The sequence below is a fragment of the Mustela nivalis genome (assembly GCF_964662115.1).
Source record: "Mustela nivalis genome assembly, chromosome: 8".
In the NCBI taxonomy this organism is placed as follows: Eukaryota; Metazoa; Chordata; class Mammalia; order Carnivora; family Mustelidae; genus Mustela; species Mustela nivalis.
This window is the reverse complement of record NC_139027.1, coordinates 21272869-21289133: the sequence shown is the minus strand read 5'-3', so window position 1 is coordinate 21289133 and position 16265 is coordinate 21272869. Positions and strand designations below refer to the sequence as shown.

The 16265-nt window shown below is 42.6% G+C and overlaps 1 protein-coding gene across 4 annotated transcripts in view; it reads right to left on the bottom strand.

Annotated features, from left to right (window-relative positions):
* The window catches only part of SLC4A1AP (solute carrier family 4 member 1 adaptor protein), a gene marked incomplete at its 5' end in the record, with an annotated part of 117021 nt that overhangs the window by 28833 nt on the left and 71923 nt on the right, over positions 1-16265 (bottom strand). The window contains 2 exons of one of the 4 annotated variants that reach the window (XR_014315459.1): positions 800-1045; positions 4396-4472. The exons of 2 other annotated variants lie outside the window; for them this stretch is intronic. Of the gene's footprint in view, positions 1-799; positions 1046-4395; positions 4473-16265 lie in introns of those variants that run through there. One more of the 4 variants, XR_014315460.1, reaches the window with a different exon arrangement.

The window sequence follows — 16265 nt, the reverse complement described above, 5'->3', positions numbered from 1 at the left end:
CCCTCCGAATGGGGCTGGGTTCTGGCATGGCTGTCCTGGTGCCCACCAGCAATGGAAGGCCAGCCTTGAAACCCTTAGGACCCTCCACAGAGTCCTGGGAAAACTCTGCCCAAACAGGCATAGTCAGAGCAATCTGCATGTGTCTTCCTCTCTGGGAAGAGCTTTTCAAGGATTCAGGCGATGTAAAATGGTATGCAGCCAAAAGAGAAAAACAACAGGGTTCTCATCAAGTTTGATTTTCATTCCAGTAAGCCATTTGAAATGAAGCAGGCAAAGTCTTTCCAAAGATGTTTTCTATGATTCAGAATAATTGGGTCCAGTTTAATTTGGTGCACAATGGAGTTAAAGAGCTACATGGCTGCTTCAAGTGTGTTTTGCAGTTCCCAGCATCACTAATTAGCTCCACAACATAAAGGTTAATGAGATAAAACATCTATAAATCAAGTTGATGGCTGATTCAAGAAGAAAGCCCCCAACTTCTGCTACACTGTGATAACACTATAATTTCACTCTTTCAGGCTATTTATTCAATTAAATTTGATCATGTGTGAAGATAGACAAATGTATAATTATAAAATTCATATTTAAATTATAAACTACCTTGCCCAAAGCTCCTTTCTAAATTTAGTTATTCAATACCCATAAGAAAATAAGTCAATTGTTAAGTATTATCAGCATTGATCAAACTGGAATTAACTAATTTGATGAGAGGGTTAGTAGTGACCCTTCCCAAAGAGCGAAAGTCTGTTATATTCAAGAACTACATTCTTTAAAATATGGAAATAAAACAAAGTTCAGAAAATAAAAGTGTGGATTTTATTGACTAAAGTGATAAGGAAATTTGGTAGTTGGGGAACATTCTGGTGAATCCTTTTGTAATTTGAAGGATTCTGTCCCACTTAAATCCTCTGTATAGATGAGTTTTTCAGGTGGTTATGAGAAGGGGAAAAAAAGCTCAGAGTCAGGGGAACAAGGTTAACATCTCAACCACTTACTAGCTCCGTGGCCTTAGGTTACTTCAACACCTGTGCCTCAGCTTCTGTATCTGTAAAAGGGGACAATAATAGACTATTTCATGGGTCTGAGGACAAAATGTGATAATTCATGTGTATCACTTAGCACAGGGCCTGGCAGAATGTGCAGCCTTGAAGCATGAATTTAGTAGGAAGTTCTTTGCCATTTATCATGAAGGTATAGTTACTCGTTACCGAGCTAGTTTGAGCGCAGTATTTAGCAATTTTTCCTTTTGTCAGGGACTTGACAAAAGACTTGATGCACCTTGGTTTGTTCCCCTTGCAGACTTGGGTTTAACTTTAAAGTTTACAAGAGTTTATCGTGTCCAGGGTGTGCAGATCCCGGAGAGATGGGCAAGTAGCCTGGAGTCTTGTTGATATTTGATACAAGGGGTCTGGAATAGAAATGGCATTCCCTAGGCCGTTATTTTGAGACTTTAGCCACATAGGAAATTTCCAGATCTTCTGACACTCTCTGAGCCTCCCCACCGAACCCACTTCCTCAGAAGAGCGCAGAGAGCACATTCTTAGAATAACTATCTCACTTCCGGATGTCCCCACTGTGTGTGTGTGTGTGTACACATATGTGCACATTTCTAGCAGGCAAGGATGTTCTCTGCAGGTTAGAGCACCGCAGGTGAATTGATATGGGGAGACTCTAACACATTAGTTTCAACTATTGGCTCTGACAACCAGAGAATAAACTCCATTCCAGGAGAAAAAGTCAGGGAAGAAGAGGAAGCTGAAACCCTGCAGAGAGCCAAGCCTCGCAGCTGCAGCCCAGGTGGACCTGGCCCCGCTGACCTTTGCTCTGTCTTCGAAGAACCACACAGGCTTGCGTCTGTCCCTCCTCTATTGCGTCAGCGGGAGCCTATCCGCCCTTCCCTTCCCCTCCCCTCCTCTCCTCCCCTCCCCTCCTCCCCACCCTGCTCCGCCCCGCCCTGGGAAGTGGTAAGGAGGATGAAGTAACAGCCTGTGAGGCAAGCACTCAGGCAGGGGGGAAATCTGGCTCAATCCTTCCAGCCAGGCCCCACCCAACAGGCGCTCCTTAAACTTGAGTCCACAAAGAACAAGGGCCCAACTGGCCCACAGTCCTCCCCACTGTCCTTACACTACAAGTGCTCCCTTCTAGCTCCACTTGGGCATGGGTAGGGTCATGGGCAGAACTTCCAAGCCTTCCGTTTGAGCCAGGGTGGGCTCCAGGATCTCAGACTCTTAGAGCTGGAGAAACTCAAGAGGGCATCGGAATCAAGATTTTACTTTTACAGATGATAAAAGTGAGGCCTACGGAAGTAACGTGATTTGCCTGGGTGGGCGGGGCGCACAGTAGATTGCATCAGCTTATTCTCACTATGGTCCACACCTCCTCTCTCCCCCACGACCTCAGAACAGCTAAAGAACCAAGTGTTCAGACTCCAGACTTGGCCAAACTTCGGAAGGAAGACAGCACCAGAAATGACTGTTCAGAAGTCCCATAAGCTGGCAGGTAGGATGCTTAGAAAATTCTAAGATTCTAAGGTGAGGTTGACGTACATTCTGAACATCTGCAGAAGAGGAGGAGAAGGAGATCGCACAGGAGAACAGGCCAGTGGCAGGCTGAGCTGGGGCAAGAGCAGACTGTGAGGGAGAAAGAGGGACCCATTCTGGAGCAGTCCCAGTGAGATGAGCCTGTGCCTGGGTCTGCCCCGGGACCTCAAGCCCCCTTCATCCTGGGAAGTGCCAGGCCCACTGAGAAAGACTGGCAGTTTCCAGACTGCACTTCGACCAGGCCCACCTTCCTGGGAATTGGAACAGGGGACAAAAAGAGCATCTATCAATGAAGGTGTTAATGTGGGCCTCCAGGGAACTGGGTGGAGATCAGGAACTATTGACCATGTGTTCTGACTTAAAGAGTACAGCAGGAGCTGTAACTGCACACAAATTCACACACATATTGCTTTATTTTTTTTTTTTAATTTATTTAGTCAGAGAGAGAGAGAGAGAGAGCGAGCACAGGCAGACAGAGTGGCAGGCAGAGTCAGAGGGAGAAGCAGGCTCCCCGTGGAGCAAGGAGCCCGATGTGGGACTCGATCCCAGGACGCCGGGATCATGACCTGAGCCAAAGGCAGCTGCTTAACCAACTTAACCAAACCAGGCGTCCCCACATATTGCTTAAAACAAAACAAAACAAAACAAAAAAAACACTTTATTTAGGTATGATTGACATACAGAAAAGCTAAAAATACTTCATGTATACTCGATGAGTTTGGAGAACATACATTCTTTACTAACCTGTAATTCCACTGATGCCCACTCTAGGAGGTAGCCAGCTTCCCTGAGCCACTTGCAGCCAAGGAATACAGCTTTGGGGAGCTCCTGTCCTTTCTGGGGTCCGCTTTTTTTTTTTAAGATTTTATTTATTTATTTGACAGAGATCACAAGCAGGCAGAGAGAGAGGAGGAAGCAGGCTCCTCGCTGAGCAGAGAGCCTGATGCGGGGATGCGGGGCTCGATCCCAGGACTCTGAGATCATGACCTGAGCCGAAGGCAGAGGCTTTAACCCACTGAGCCACCCAGGCGTCCCCCTGGGGCCCTCTTTAATAACCACCTTCTTTGGCTTTTAACCTAAGGACCGGGGCAACACCTTATCTCCTGCATTTTAAGCTTTCCTTGAACTCTGGAAAGCTCCCACCTGAGTTTGTGAGCGTGACACTGATTCGCTAGACACTTGGGCGGTTCATCCGGCACATGTGATGGTGCTGAAGGTGACACAGTATTTGACCAACTGTACTCCCCACCTTCTGACAGCCCCCCTGGACTCGAGAGTTCAGCCATGTACTCTCCCTGACTGCCCATCCTCTTACTACTCTTACGGTGCCATTACTTGTCTCAAATTTTTGTAACCATCTCAAAGAGGCAAGAAACAATCTTCCTTCTTTCTTCTTTTCAGCCTGATGTACAAAGATCTTCCAGCAGCCAGTAAATGCTGGGGGCTCCAGGTAAGTCCCTCAGGACCAGAGGATAGGGCTTCCATGTGAGAGCCTCTGAGTCGGGCAACCGCGTGGAAAGGAGTCGGAAAAGTACCCATGCTCACTGAGGAAACAGGAAGATGATCCTGTAAGCAAGAGGGTCTGGCAGAGTCACAGTGGGGAAGCAGGTAACAGGAGGAGGGATCAGGGAAAAGGCCCTCTGGAGGGAGCCCCAGACAGTGGAGGGAGGTGTAAACCAATGCCATCAGACGGGTTTCTATTTTTTTGCCTAACAAAGTTTCATTGTCAAGTCGACTCAAATGTTTGCTCTGACTTTCTGCCCCTAAGGAGGAAGAAGGTAGATAGTCCAAGGATCTGGAATTGGGGGCATTGATTTCCAAGTATGGGAAAAATCCATTAAAAATGAGCACTCACACTCTGTCTTCATTTCCTCATACTCTGTCTTCACTCCATTCCTAGCATAGACAACATGGAATTCCAAAGAAGGAGAGCTGAGTAACAGAACATAAAGGGAGATTCATTTCACAGATGAGAAAACTGAGGCCCAGAAAAGTTCTCAGAATCATTCAGCCAATGACTGTAGAACTGGTGGGACTAGAGCTCTGTCTCCTTACTCACTCTCTTCCTTTTCTTCCCTTCTACCTGTCCAATCCCAGCTGCCAGGACTGCTTAGGGGTGAAAAGTTTGCCTTGGAGCGCCCTCCTCTGGCTCTGGCTCTGGGCGGCGGGTACAATCATGATGTAGACCCCAGGTTCTTGAACTTGGAATGAACCATGCAACAGAATCACCTGCAGGGCTGTTGAAACAGATTGCAGGTCTGTCCTAGGAGTTTCTGATTCAGTAGGTCTGGGGCAGGGACCAATAATCTGCATTTCCAACAAGATCCAAGGTGATGCTGATCTGCTAATTCAAAGACCACTGATTGAGAATCTCTGGTGTAGGCAGAGATCTTGTGGCTCTTGCAGCCAAAAGACCTGGGTTCAAGTCCCAGCTTTACTCTGTACGTACTGAAACCTTGAACACATTATTACTCAATCTCCTGGCATCTCAGTCTCTTCATCTTTTGATGGTAACTATAATAACCACCCAGAGAGTTCCTGTATAAAATAAATAAATCTGATGTAAAACTACCTGAGGATTGCTGTACAGATGCTGTGTGAATACACAGACTCACCGACATGGCCCTCGTCTGGAGAGATGGCACTGTGGGCCAGGGGAGGCCCATGGTGACAGGGTGTCGTCCTCTTAATGCCACTCAAAAATACCACAGACCCGGCAGAAATGGTGTTCATTCTTGCACAAATACTGCCGGAGGAATTATTAGGCCCCCCCATCCCCGATTTACAAAGGTGAATGACAGTCCCTGCCCCAGAGGCGCAATAAGAGGAAGATAAACATGCAAATCCTAACAATTACTTACTGGGTGATGAGCCAGGGAAGGAACCCTATGCCTTGGAGCACAGGGCATCCAATCCTGTCTGGGAAGTCAAGCAAGATTTGGAGGCATCTGAATAGGGTCTTGAAGGATGAATAGGAGTTCTTTAAGAAGAGAAGGGGGGGGGCACTCCAGGAAGAGGAAATAGCATACACAAAGTGGTCACAGAGGCATGGAAATGCCTAACATCTTCAGGGGAGTAACAGTAGTTCTGTATAGCTAGAGCCCAGCGGGTCTAGGGAGAGATAGCAGAAGAGGGGATTAGCAAGCGAGGCTGAGGCAAGATTCTGCAGAGTCCTGGACACCACACTAAGAAGTCTGGATCTTATCATGGGTCTAGTGGGAAGTCACTAGAAGACACCCACCTTCTCCTTGGAGGATTCCTTGGGGGAAAAAATCCTTAATGTATCCCCAAGATGAAAATTTATGAGCCAAGGTACTTCACCAACCTCTGCACCACCAGTGCGTCTGAGCATTCCCTGCCAGGAAGCCAAGCCCAGAAAGGCCTCCCGAATTGGGTGGGGACCCCTGGAAGGCACGGGAGCGGAGGAGCTGCCTCTTACCTCTTACCCTCATCAGATAGGCGGCACTTTCCCAAGATTTCCTCATTCCCTCTCCCCTTGGGTGTGGAGTCACTGGGAGAACAAAAGACTGTTATCTTAAGCTAAGAAGCCTTGGGAGGGGAGGAGGGCGGTGTAGGCGCTGGTGGGGTGGGAGAACTGGCGCTGGGACCGCGCTGAAGCAATCCGGGAAGAGCCCAGTGCAAACCGACACCTGGGAGCAAGCCCCTGCCGCACTGACCTCACTGAGCTACGGGGAGTTTCGGCCCGAAGAGCCGGGAGAGGTCGTCTCCTCCAGCGCCTCCTTTACATTCAGAGGTGGCTGGAGATCCCGGAGCTCCCTCCCCGCATCTGACTCCAAGATGTAAAGCCCCAGTCTTGGGAAAAGTGGTGGTTTCTCTGGCCACTGGCCTGCTGCATAGTCCCCAGCCAGCCAAATCCCTGCCCGCCTTTCAGAGTCCGTCTTGTTTCCAAACAGGCAGATAGCGGAGGGGAGCAAGCAGAAGGTGGGTGCTGCTGTTTCTGGAACCAGCAGCGGCAAGGAAAGGGGCCAAGCTGCTATTCAGAATTGCATGGGCTGGGGTTTTTATACCGGTTCCTCTATCTCCAGCGGAGGGGGAAGTAGATAGCTCAGGCGGGAATAATCCCTTTTGTTTTCAGGAAAATACTTTAATAGGTCTTTGGGTTACGAAAGTTTAAAATTCAACCTATTCTGGAAAAGAGACAAAGCAGTTCGGTATAATGTGAAGCTACAGGCCCTGCATCATCATTGTAGAGGGTGGTTTTCCTTCGGAATGAACGGGCATCTCTTCAGGGTTTAGGGGTTGTTTTGTTAAACGCTGCAGCCTGGACTTAGCTGTGCTTTGGGGAGGTGTGGAAGGGGCCCCTATGGGCTGCGGAAGAGAGAAGGACTGAGCTCCTGGCCAGCAGGGAGGGCCTCCCAGTCGGTGTGGGATTCCCAGGAGGCCTCACAAATCCTGGAGGAGGAAAGCCAGGAAAGGCCTGAGCCAGGACCTGGGCTGTTCCTCTTCTGGTGGGGGTTGTGATCGCTTCCTCTCTCTGGCAGGTCTACTGAGACCATCAAAGCCCTCCCCAAACCCACAGAGCTCTTTCTGAAAAGACCACAAAGTCATGTAAAACTGGCACATCCACCCCCAAGCCCCTGCCACAGCTCACCCAGGGCAGAGTAAGTACCCCTCTGTGAGAGCAGAGCCTCCCCACCTTTCAACTTGGTTCTGTTAGTAGCCCCAAAGTCTGGTGGGACATGGACAAAACCAAAAGAACCTTTGAGTTACTAAATGTTTTACTTTTTAAATTTTTCTTTTTCCTCAATACTTTAGTTTTATAAGGTAAAATACTCTATTTTGAGAAAGTTGTTCGAGGAAACTGGATCATCGTGGGATTAAGGATGCATGTTCTGCCAGGCATAGGGAACTGGGTTTAAGGCAGTAACCAAAGGAAGGAATAAATAGACATTTGGGGGTTAAAGCACTTCTATCTTACATTAGTGTAAAAATTACATTAATCTATTATTTATATGAATATATTGTAAAGATGATAAATATATTACTATATTACTATATATTTTAACATAAATATATTATAAATAACTAAAACCAGTGATTTATAACAGAAAAATCCATGTTAAAGATAATACACTACTTTATAGAAAATATAAATAATATGTAAGTGGTAAAAACCATAAATATCACCAGTTATCTCACCACCAAAAATTAATTGACATTAACCTTTCAGAATACTCCTTCAGAGCTTCCTCTATGCATATAAACAAATTACTAGATAGACTGAACATTCACCTACACTTATTTTACAATCCCCATAAAAAAAGAATATGCTTCTTTTTCAATACTTCTAGTAATAATCCCAGAGCCAACTTTCATGGGCCCAGCTGGAGACTTGTACCTATCCCTGAATCTAGAACCTACAAAAGCCAATTTAATGTATAAGATAGTTTGAATGTAAACTTTTTTAGTTATAATTAATGGATAAATGAGACCATGTATGTGGACGTTCTTTGCACATGTGAGTAATTATGAAGATCATTGATTATAAACATTATTATCACCACCCTTTCCCCATCCTTCTTCTTCCTTTCTCCTTGTTTTATCTTCTTTTCTGCTTTCTCCTCATCCCACCAAGTTCCCATCACATCTGGATTAACTAGGCTGTGGTGGACTACTGAGGAGACCAAGTACCATTTATAGTGGTGTTTCCTTGGGCAATGTGGTGTGTGGGAAAACACCATTAAAAGGATACCTCCATCTCTCATTGCAGTCAAATTGGCTTCTGAGAACTTTGTCTGGAGTGAGGAAAAATGTGGAGAACATACCCCCTCTCTCGCAGCAAAGGCAAGCCCTGCCTTTTACACTGTCTACGAAACCATTTAGGGCACAGATTTTGGTAGAATTAAGAGTTTGTCGCTCAGGGAGTACCTACGAAGAATACATTTTTTGGTCAGTGGACCTCCAGAAGGACACTTCAACTGGAGAAAAGCCAGAGAAAAACAGCCACGATGACTCAAAGCCTGGAGAGGATATCAATGTGAGAACTGGCATTTTAGTTTGGCAAACTGAAGACTGGGAACAGATCAGGCACTTTAAGAACAAAGTGACATAAAGTCCTTTGTGGAGTTTTAGGCACTTGAAGTAAGTAGTTTGGGAACAATTAAAATGAATTCCTACTTTAAAAAATGGGTGGTTGACAAGACAGGTATACTGGAATTGAGTGAGTAAATGGCTGATAGATAGTGGGAACCAGATTTCTTATTTCTGGAGTTTATATTTATAGATAAACATGGGGAGAAGGCTAAAATGATCCAGTTAATGAATTAGAGTTGAAGACATCAGTGGGAACCCATGCTTAACTTAATATAGAAATAGTTACATATGGAAATATTTATAGATATGTGTACATACATCTATTTCCTTGCTATATCAGCTGAGAAGACCTAGGGAGAATGACATCCCCATAGAAATAAGCATATCTAGCACCAGACTGTAGCTTTTTTTTTTTTTTAAGATTTTTCTTTATTTATTCGACAGACAGAGATCACAAGTAGGCAGAGAGACAGGCGGGGGAGGGAGGGGGGAAGCAGGCTCCCTGCTGTGCAGAGAGCCCGATGCGGGACTCGATCCCAGGACCCCGAGATCATGACCACTGAGCTACCCAAGTGCCCCAGACCGTGGTTTATAATGCCACTCTCCAATAAAAGGACTAGATCACCTTGGAGAAATGGCTGATTCTATAACTGGGGCAGGAACTATGCAGGATGATCCAGGAACATTTAATAGGGACAAGAGGTAAGGCAGTACCCCAAAAGTCCACAATGATGGGGGAGGTGGAAAGAAACCCAAAAGGACACAGTTGAAAGAGATGGTCAAAGCTGGAATAATTTGAGAAAGAAAATAAAGTAGTATTGTATTGTCATTCAAAGTATAAAATAAATATCCGTGAGTTCATCTTGATATGAATAAGTAAGTCAATTAGGAAGAACAGATAACATCTCACACACAGAACAATTCCACATAATTTCTGTTGTTACATAACTCCCCACCCCTTAGTTGTGGTCTCCCCATAGTGACCTCTTTAAATAGAGGACAGTTTGGAAAGGAGTGAGGCAGGAAGTAACTCTACAGTGCAGACACATGTTAAATACTAGCTTAGCCAGTTGATCAAGGTCAACATCAATAGTAATAAGTCATGTTGATAAATATGTACCCTTGATACAATATGGCAAGAATGGCACTTCACCTCAGTGGTCTTCCTCCTAAAAAATCCATGACCCAAGTCCAATTGTGAGAAAAGCATTAGACAAATCCCAGTCAAGGTGCATTCTACAAAATGACCAATACTCCCCCAAACTGTTAAAGCCATCAACAACAAGGAAATTCTGAGAAACTCTCACAGCCCTGAGGAGCCTAAGGAGACATGACAGCTAAATAATGTAGAATCCTGGATGTGATCCTGCAACAGAAAAGAGGACATTAGGGAAAAGCTAAAATACCTAAACCAAGTTTGCGCTTTGTTAATAATGAGGTATCAATATTGGTTCACTTATTGTGTCAAATGTATCATACTAATGCAAGATGATAGTAACAGGAGAAAGTGGGTGTGGAGTATATGAGAATTCTGTGCCATCATGGCAATTTTTCTATAAATCTAAAACTATTCTAAAATAAAGGGTTTTTTTTAAAGTACCTAATTGTATCATGCGCCAAAATATTCACTTGATTTTTGGGGGGTGGTAGGATCATGAATGCTTGCTTTATTTTGTTAAAGGATTTTATTTATTTATTTGAGAGAGAGAACAAGAGCCAGAGAAGGGGCAGAAGAACAAGCAGACCCCCCACTGAGTGGGCAGGCCAATGTGGGGCTCCATCCCAAGATCCCGAAATCATGACCTAAGCCAAAGTCAGATGCTTAACCTACTGAGCCACCCACACATCTCCATGAATGCTTGATTTACCGTGCTGTTCCAATTTTTCTACAATGTACTATTTATAAAATCTGTAAACATTTTTTTAAAGTTGTAGGAACTTCTAGTTGGACAACAAATTAATAATATGCCTTTATCTCCTCTCCCTCCACACACACACAACTTTTTTTTTTTTTTTTTAAGTATAGACCTATGAGAATACGGAGAATAGAAGTGAGGACATTAGTGGACAAGAGAGTAGTTCAGCAATTTGGGGATGATTGAAAGTGGCTGGAAGAGAGGTAACTGAGGTAGTAGGGTAAGTAAAACTAAGAGAAGGGCCTGGAGAGGGAATTGATGGTGATGATGAGGCAGATTCTACCCATAGATCCCAGAGAGATGGGGAGCCCAGAGACAGCAGGTTTTGCAAGAAGTGGGTTTGAAGCATGAGCTAAACACTAGAGATTTGGTTGAAAAAGATATGTGAAGAAAGAACATCTCCAGATCCCTTCTTAATCCCATATAGTCAGGGAATTATGCCCCTACCAGAGAAGGGTTTTTCTTCTCTAGAAAAATTGAAACAGAGCACCTCCAAGTTCAGTGACTCCACCAACAATAGAAGGGCAGCTGTCTGGCTGAAAACAGGTAAATCAAGTGTAAGTTCACATGTTAATATTGGAGTCATCTGGCAGATTCCATTCCCAGAAAGGGACTGTTAGGTATACGTCCCCTGGGTAGACGAATGGAGGAGTCTTCACTGGAAAACACTTACTACCTCCGGAGAGAAATCCTCTAAATAATAACTTTTTGTGATCTCCCAATGAAATGGCCTGAGAGTGAAGCCCACTCATCAAATCCCTCTCATGTCCCCACACTGCACACACAGTTGCCAACCACGTTGACAGCTCTCTGTTACTGTTATTGTTATTGTTGTTGTTGTTTCTTTCTTTTTTCTTTCTTTCTATTTTTTTGACACCTCCCTGTTTTAAAGGACTGTATGGCCCGGGATCACCAGAAATTTGCAGAAACCACCCCACATGAAAGAGACCAAAGCAAACAAACATTAAAAACAGAAAATGAACTTAGAGGAAACAGAGATGGAAAAAATATATATTTTTTATATATCATTTTAATAAATAGCCTCAGATCTAGAAGAAGATACACTCCTATGAGAAAGTACAGGATGGTTTGAAAAAGGAATAATAATCAGAGGATGAGCAAGAGCAATTTGAAATTTAAAATGTGATAGCTAAAATAAAAGATTCAACAAAAGAGCAGAAAAATAAAGTTGAAGAAATCTCCCAGAAAGTAGAATAAAAGCATCAGTGAAAATTAGTTTCAGAGAAAAGAGTTTTAGAGAATTATTCAAGGTGTTCTGACATCTGTATTCAATTTCAGAAAACAAAATATGGGAAATTTTTTAATAATAAAAATATAAGAAAATTTCCCAGAAAGGACATACATCTCCAAATTAAAGTTACCCTCTAAACGTTCAAGAGAATAGAGGGGAAAATACCAAGGCAATAATTTTAAATTTCAGAATGCTAAAATAAAAGACATAACCTAATAGCTTCTAGAGAAAAAGATCATGTTGTCTGTGAAGGTGTAAGAAGCTGTGGAATCAGACCTCTCAACAGCAGTACAGGATGCTGGAGGACAGCAGTGTTGGGCACCCTAAGTTCTGAGTGAAAATTATTTTTATCCTATAATTCTATACTTATCGAAATAAAGGACAAGTATAAGTGTGAAATAAAGATATTTTCAGATACGTAAGAACTCAAAATTTGTACCTCCCACACACCTTTTCTTAGGAAGATAGTGAAGGATATGATTCAGTGAAATGAAAGGCTAAGCCAAGAACCAGGAACAAGGGGATGCCAGAAAACAGAAACAATCCAAAGGATAAGAATGATAAAAGGAAGCCCTAAGATGACACCTGAGTCCCAGGTGTAAAGAGCAATCCATCCAAATTGAAGTAAGATGAGAGAGGGCATAAAAAGGAGACCTCCAGGGGTAGATGGCAGGAAAGATATTGATAGATTATTTGATACATTTGGACATTTGGAAAAAAATCCCTAGGTGTTTAATAGATACATAGAAAACATTTTTAAAATACTAGCAATAGTTATTTAAAAAAAAAAACTAAACAAAAGAAAAACTACAGCAACTGTTAACTGCAAGAAAAACACAAAGTTAGAAGGAACGTAATTTATAATATTGTTCAGCAGTAAATAAAATTTACATAATAAAATAGACATGACTACTGATTTAATTTTTAAAAATCATATTATATGAGAACACAAGAGAAGAGAAAATGTAAGAAAACTAAAATTTCAATTACCATGAAGGAAATCAACAGATAGCATCTGTCAAGCTCATGGGAGTCAAGGCAAGGCAAAGGCCTGATTGAGTCAACCAATAAAAATGTAATGGGCCACTTTTAGATTTAGATAATTTATTATCACATAAGACAACAAAAAGAAGCCAAACTTGTCAGCTCCCTGTGACCCTGGTCCCAGACACCAAAAAGGGTGACACTAAAGCAAAAGGGGCCAGATGACTGAAGCGTGAGTTATGAGACACCTACCTATTGTTGAGGGGCCAATTCTAGACTGTGGCTAAGCAGTTTCATGTTCTGCAACTCTAGTCCGAGGTATGCTTTAGTGATTTGGAATAGAGAAGTGGGGAGGTCTCGGAGATCATAGCTAGAAAGATAAAGATATGGAATTAAAAAAAAAAGTGGTAAGATTCCTATAATGAGAATACTGGGATAGAAATTTTTAAAAATGGCAGAAAAAAAAGTGCCCAAGTATATCATAAATCGCATTGAATATAGATTTAATATATTAATTAGAAATTAATACTTCCAATTGAATCTCTTAATCAAGATCCAGCTAGACACTGTATTAGAGAGGAACAAGCCTTGAAACAATTACATAAAATAGACGAAAACAAAGGGATAGAAAAAGAGACACCAAGCAAGTATTAATTAATAAAAAGCTAGTTTTAATTCAATGTTATTGTAAAAAAAAATAATTTTTAGCATTTTTTCTTTAGTTTTTTTCTTATGTGTGGTATGTTTATTACTCTAGCAAAGCAGATACAGAAAATGCTACATAGTACTGAGATACTGCCATACCAAAGGGAAAAGGGAAAGGAAAAAGAAAACACTACAATATTGGCTTTGGAGCTGGGCAAAGGGTAGTTTTACTGGAAGCTGAAAAAAATGGTGCCCTATGTGTCACAGTGGTGCAACATTTGAGAAACTGTCATCTGTGATCACTTGGAAGGCTTAGGTACCTAATGAACTTGTAGATTCAAGTGAAGAGGCTGTGAAACAGGATGTTTAGTAGTGTGTCCTGATTATTACCACTTGCATTTGACAATGTTCTACAAGACAGAAGAAGGCGTAGAAAATGATTGGCTGGTTTTCAAGAAGGAATTTAAGATTAACAGGGAATCCAGAATTTGGGGACTTGCAGGGCTGAAAGATCAACAGAAAATAAAGCAGAGAAATGTTTCATGCAACAAGGTCAATTAAGACACAGCCTTTTAGGCAAAGACTTGTTAAAACTGCTAAATAGAACTAGATCAAGAGCCCACCCTGCCAATGAGAACACGCAGTGGCCCCAGCTCCTGTTCCATGCATTCTTCCCCATGAGAGGCTGCTTCCTCAAGGGAGGCTCAGAAGAGCTCCAGCTGTCACAGGAGTTCATCTACAGAACTGATGCATCTGGTCCAGGAGTTTGTGTTTGGACCCACCCTCCTGCCTTCTGAGACTTCCCAGGATTTCAGTCTGAGCTCAAGGCCACATCTGGTCCTGACAGGCCAAGACAGAATATGAGAAAGGTGAAGACCCCATCACACCAGTTAATGGTCTTCTCTGCCTGTTCTGCTTCCTGTTCCACAGTGCCAGAGCGCATGGGGACTGGAAGCATCAGGACCCTGGAAGCAATGCTGATAATTGCTGCAGACCTGTAGAGATGGCATGCATGAACACAGGCACGGCAGTAGGAGAAGCTGCAGAGACCCAAACCACCTATTCACGTAGGAAGTCTCTGCATAAACCAGCACCTAGAGAGATGAGGGGGTGGATGAAATCCTAACATGGAAGGTGGGCCAGGGGGTATCAGACTTGGTATCTTTGGGCTTAGCAGTAGGAGCCAAAAGCCATGGATTTGGACATGACTATCACCACTATCACTGTTTTCCCAGTCACCTCCCTACCACCCCCACCCACTTTGTTCCACCAATTGCCACGCAAACTTAGACTTGGGTTAAGGGGTCTTCCCCCACCTCACTGAGTACTGAGCTAACTACGAGGGCATTTTAATTTAAAAGTAAACTCATAATCTAAGGGTATAATGGGTTACCTGAGCAGGTTTTCATTTATCAGTCATTAGTTCACCAGCATGCTTTTCCTGAGACCCTCCCATGGGCCCATGGCATATTGGAAATAAGCGATAAATACCAGAACCTCTGCCCTTGAGTTATTTAGAATTAGAAAGGAAAAAAACAGCACTAAAGCAACTAACTTATTTGAAAGAAAAGGTTAAAAAAAAAACCCCACAAACCAACAACCCAATTCTAAAGAAAATAAGCCCCAGTACATCCTTTCATTTGGACAAAGAAGAGTATAAACAGGATTCCACAGAAGCTGGTTAATCAAAATACTTGCAATGAAGTCTAGAAAGAGGCAATTCTCCAAAAGAATTATGGGAACAGCTATAGACATACAGAGCTCCCTAAGATCAAAAAGTTAAAAAAAAAAAAAAAAAAAAAGACGACAAAGTTTTGGAGATAATGACATTCTCAAAAGAGCCACCAACCTGTACTGAAAGAAACGGTGACAGTTTGAGATGTGAAATGAACTTTGAGCCACCATCCAGCACCTGAGAGTGAGTAGTTCCCTAAATTTTGATAATAAGATTTGGAGAATTGTCCACACAGAAAAGCTAACACCTGGGGTGCCTGGGTGGCTCAGTGGTTTAAGCTGCTGCCTTCGGCTCGGGTCGTGATCTCAGGGTCCTGGGATCGGATCCCGCATCGGGCTCTCTGCTCGGCAGGGAGCCTGCTTCCTCCTCTCTCTCTCTCTCTGCCTGTCTCTCCATCTACTTGTGATTTCTCTCTGTCAAATAAATAAATAAAATCTTTAAAAAAAAAAAGAAAAAAGAAAAGCTAACACCTTATATAAATTTTCTAACATAGAAAAATAAAGAAAATAATATAATGAAACTCCATATACCCATTATTCTATTTCAATAATTAGAGAATGTTCTCTCAACTATATCCCCACCCACTCCCCCATCTTTGTCTTGGATCATTTTGAAGCAAGTCCAAGATCTCTTATCATTTAAACTGAATATTTCAGTATGTGCTTCTAACAGCTAAGAGACTCTCTTTAAAAATAACCACAATGTCATTATCACACTTAAATTTTTTTTTTTTTTGCCTTGAACCTATTTTTTTAAATTGTGGTAAAAAATACATAACTTAAAATTTACCATCTTAACCATTTTTAAGCATACAGTTCAGTAGTGTTATGTATATTCATTGTTATGAAACAGATCTCCAAAACTTTTTCATCTTGCAAAACTGAAACTCTATACTCATTAAACACCTCCACTTCCTGCCCTACCCCCACCTTTAGGCCCTTAGTAACTATAAGTCCACATTCTGTTTCTATGAATTTGATTACCTTAGATACTTCATCCAAGTGGAATCACTCAGTATTTGTCTTTTAAAACTGGTTTATTTGACTTAAAATAATGTCCTCAAGATTCATCCATGTAGCATGTGACAGGATTTCCTTCCTTTTTAAGGCTGAATAACTCCATTGTATGTGTATATGGTA